We start from the raw sequence: 5060 nt of genomic DNA, 5'->3' as shown, positions 1-5060 counted from the left end.
GGGGCCATTCACATATCCCTTCTTTTGCGCTCTCAAGTTCGTTATTTAAAATGTAGGCGCACGGTATGCGCGCTCATAATGGAAGCAGCGAGCGCTCATTTTTCCAGAATCATTTGAGTCAGTTTGGGGATCGCGGATCATTTGAATCAGATCGAGAGTTCGGAGCGGGTTCGCGAATCATTTGATTCAGTTCGGGAGTTCGGAGCTGGTTCTCGAATCATTTGAGTCAGTTTGGAAGTTTGGAGCTGGCTGGCGAATCTTTTGAGTCAGTTTGGGGTTCGCGGATCATTTGAATCAGATCGAGAGTTCGGAGCGGGTTCGCGAATCATTTGGGTCAGTTCGGGAAATCAGAGCGGGTTCTCGAATCATTTGAATCAGTTAGAGAGTTCGTAGCGGGTTGGCGAATCATTTGAGTCAGTTAGGGAGTTCGTAGCGGCTTCGCGGATCATTTGAATCAGTTTGTCCAGTGTTGGGCAGACCATAGACGTCATATGATGTCTATGGGGCAGACTATTAGTAAAAATAATTAATTAATTTTGACTAAAGTGCAGCCTAACCCGTTTGCAGCAGCGACGCATTGTAGGATTGGTGGATGCCAACCACTGTAAACACTTTAGTTGAGCATAAAGACAAAAACCTTTTAGTCAAATGTAAGCTGTGTCTCTCTGGCTCGAATGTCCTATCCTAGCCCAAGAATTTCCAATCCGTGAGCTCAGATTTTGTAAACCGTACCCTCGGTTTTTGAATCTGTACTCGCGAATTCATAATCTGCGCGCACACTTTCGCAATCCGTTCCCATGGATTTGTAAACTGTAGCCTACTTACAGATTTATGCAGCAAGCTCCTACGTGTTAACATACAGTTTTAATGAATATTATTATGTGGAATGGGTCAACAGCAAAGTGTCTTAAGTGATTCTCTGTATGTTTGTCTCATACAGGTGAAACATTGTGGAAAACATGCAGCCTGTCTCTACTGTGGAGTCGCCGGCTTTCAGTCATCTCCTCAGCATAACATAGATTTCATTTTTATACAGCATTTATATATATATTTATTATACTTTAAATTATCAATTATTTCTGTGATGCAAAGATGAATTTTTAGGATCATTATCACATGATCCTTTAGAAATCATTCTAATATGATGATTCATTATCAAAGTTGGAAACAGTTCTGCTGCTTAATATTTTTTCAGAACATGATACTTTTTAGGATACATTGATGAATAAAAAGTAAAAAAAAAGAAGCTGTGTTTTTTAAATATAAATCTTTTTTAATACACTAGGTTACTGGTCAGTAATTTGGGGTCAGTAATTTTTTTTCTATCTTTTTTTTTTTTAATAAAACCAATACTTTTATTCAGCGAGGATAAGTGTTTATGTTTTTCTACAGGAGGAAAAGGCTAGCGAGAGCCTTTGAGCAAGCATTCATATTCTGCTGTACTGGCCACAGATTTGCCGGTCTTGTCTTTTTCTTGCCGGACCCTGTACGTTATAGGACTAATTTGGTTTTAATCATTTAATCACCACCACAGCGTCTTGTCTCCATTAGCAACATGCACGATTTGTATTGATTGCAAGTGACGTCACAGGTAGCGGAGAGTGCAAGTAGCGATTGCAAGTGACATTGTAATTTAGTTTCTTTTTTCTTGTCTTCGCCACCTGGCTACTGTTATAACATGTTGGGAAATTCAAACAAAAAGTAATCAAATAATTCAACAAAATAAAAAATAAAGACTGCAAGTGATGTCACTAGCGGAAGTGCAAGTCTGAGAGTGCAAGTGCAAACACAGATTTCATTTATAAACAGCATATATATATATATATATATATATATATATATATATATATATATATATAGTATATACACATATGTATGTATGTATCTCGAAATTGATTCTAAATAATTCAGATTGCTTTAATTTATTTATTTCAAAATGTTTTGTGTTATGTTGTCCATTGTTGATAGTTTTCATACTTAAGCTGCGAAAGTAACATTTTTAAAGGCTCAACACAACAGCTTTTATGACGCAGAAGCCACTTTAGTTTTTGATTCTGAATATATTATTCAGGTGTTTTGTTATTTATTTCAGAAATCCTTATGAAAGAGAGAGACGTTAAGTATATTCGCACATCAGTGTATCATCCTGCTGCAAATGGAGCTATTGAACGCTTCCACAGAGTTCTTAAAAGTACAATTCAGTCAGCAATCCTACAATCAGCACCATGGAAAACAACAGTGACAGACTTCCTGCAAGTCTATCGCGCTACACCTCATGCTGTGACAGGTGTTTGCCCCTTCGAATTACTTCATGAAAGGAAAATGCGTACCCGCCTCAATGTCCTGAAACCCTCACCTTCAGGTCAGGAGCCTAAACAATTGCAGAAGCGTGTTTCATCACGTCAGGATGTCATGAAATCTCGCTTTGACCACAAGAATCGTGTGCGTAATTTTTCTTTCCAGAAAGGGAATAAAGTGCACATTAAAAAGTCAGCACGTACCAAAAGCTCATCCAAAATTCACTCCTCCAGTTGAGATTAGGAAAAAAGTTGGCCCTTACCCTACACTTACCTTTTGGATGATGGAAAAAAATGGCATGCATCGTGTCTCGCACCTGTACCGACTAATGTGCTGGTGGATAATGGACTGACCACTAATGCTGAAAACCTGATTCCATCTCAGTTTCCAGTTTTCTGGAAATTCAGTGTCTTCTGAAGCTTGTCCACGGGAGAAACGTCAAAGACATGAGCGAGGTTGGCTAAAATATTATGTTTGTTAGTAACAGAAACTGACATGGACTTCTGCAACATACATTACACACACTCACGTGACAATTCAATACTGAATAGTAGTTGAGTAGTTTGGTTCATGCTGCTTATTATTTAAAATGATCTTTTGCATTCAGTTAATGTGTTTCTTAGTGCATAATTCATATAGATGTAAAATGTTTGATACATTACAGATCTAATGTTCTTTATTTCTATTTCATGCCAGTTGTTAGTTACAAAAATAATTCATGTAACTATAAGAGGGGAATATGTGATGTCCTTACATTAATGCACCACTAGATGGCACTCAAGCCTCTTGAGTTAGATACACAGTAAGTAAGTGAGATGAGAAAGACTGCTGAGCATGTGCATGCTTGTTAACCTGCTTGTTCATAGTAGTAATTAAAGTTTACTAAGATAAATACACAGTCTTGTACTTCTTGTCTACATGAAGACATAACAGAAAGTGATTTAAAAAAAGTAACTAAAAAGTTACTTTTAACGGTATGCATTACTTTTTGGTGAAAGTAATCAACAAAGTAATTGAGTTATTTTTTGAATTAAGTAACTAATAACTGTAACTAGTTACTATTTCTTAGTAACTAGCACAAAACTGGTGATGTCATAACATTCACCTTGGAGATTGAAAATGTTTCTTTTTTGAGACCCCAGGAGCCCAAGTTCAGACCCAGAAGCACAGCAGCTGTGGTCAAAGAGTTTTCGTGTGTTCTGATTGGTGGATGATGATGAGTGGATAAAGACTAGAGCAGTGGTTCCCAAAGTAGGGGTCGCGAGATGATTTCGATATAGGCTTTATATTTTTTTGTTTCAATTAATTTAACTCTTTCGCATCGCACGTACGATCACACCGGTGTGATCAGTCTAGGCTAGTCCCTGGAGTGTACGACCACACCGGTCAGTGCATGACGTGAAATTCAAATGTGCTCTCGCGAGTTGGCTGGCGCTGAGCCAGAGACAAGTGCGCTCAGAGCTGTCATCAAAACTTTTCAGTGTTTTCAACCACATGATGTTTATTTTAGGTTTCAGACATATAAGTACTAGAAAAAACAATACATTTAGAGTTTGTAAAATACACACTGATGTCAAAGGAAGAGGCAATAATAATCTTTTTCATTATAATTAGACACATTTTATTCATATCAGATACACATTGTGTAAGTAACTTTAAAGTTTACTCCATTATTCTCCCAGTTCACCAGCCACTTACTTTTATGTATTTCGGGAGAAGTGGATGAATTCACGTGTTGTAAATCCAACAGATCTGATTCTCTGAACTGCGTCTGCGGCACAAACTAAGATGGCGGCGCCCATCGCGCATACAGCTCAACTAACGCGATCGTTATAAAGGTGTTTAAACAACAAAACACTTCCACTTGCATATATTTGACAATCGGAATATCAGCTATTTCATGCCATATCTAACAAATTTGTTAATATTTTGAATAAAAAAGGAAAAATGACAAAAGCAGATCATTCATTCAGCTCTGTTGTTGCTGCGGTATGTCACGTGACAAGCAATGACGCGTCACCATGGAAAGCATAAAGTGACACATCTAGCGGATTAGCGTGTGTGTGTGTGTGTGTGTGTGTGTGTGCGCGCGCGCGCGCGTGTGTGAGCACGCGTGTGAGCAGCTCAGACTTACTCGACTGGTTCCTGATGGCAGAATAATGAACGAGTTCAACCCAACATAGCTGCACAGTTACTTTCCGAGAGAGAACAGGTGGATATCGAGCAGCTCATGCAGACTTGTAACACTGATTTTGCACGCAGAACAATAAAATATAACTTCGTGTACTTTGAGACTGGGCATAAAACATTTCACGCGACGAGAGGGGTTTTTTTTTTGTGGGGGGGGGGGGGGGTGTCGCGGGGCAGCAGCGCATTTATCATGGGGTCGCGGGCTAAAAAGTTTGGGAACCCCTGGACTAGAGCAATCAAATAGTGAGTGATCTGCCCACCTGGTTATGTTCGTGGATGTGTCGATATGGAAAGTAGTTCGGAATGGAAATATTTATATTTTATTTGTTAACAACATACTTTTCGTACCTTAATTTCAGTAAATGTTATGAAATTAGAGAACTAAGCCAATAGTAGCGCTGGTGGTGTCATTTGATTTGGAAGGGAACTTCGGATTGTGAATCATTTGAGTCAATTCGGGAGTTCGGAGCGGGTTCGCGAATCTTTTGAGTCAGTTTGGGAGTTCGGAGCGTGAATCATTTTACTCTGTTCGGGAGTTCGGAGCTGGTTCGCGAATCATTTCAGTCAGTTTG

The sequence above is a fragment of the Carassius auratus genome, chromosome 20 (assembly GCF_003368295.1).
Source record: "Carassius auratus strain Wakin chromosome 20, ASM336829v1, whole genome shotgun sequence".
Lineage (NCBI taxonomy): Eukaryota > Metazoa > Chordata > Actinopteri > Cypriniformes > Cyprinidae > Carassius > Carassius auratus.
The sequence above is the reverse complement of the archived record's forward strand: the minus strand, read 5'-3'. Positions refer to the sequence as shown.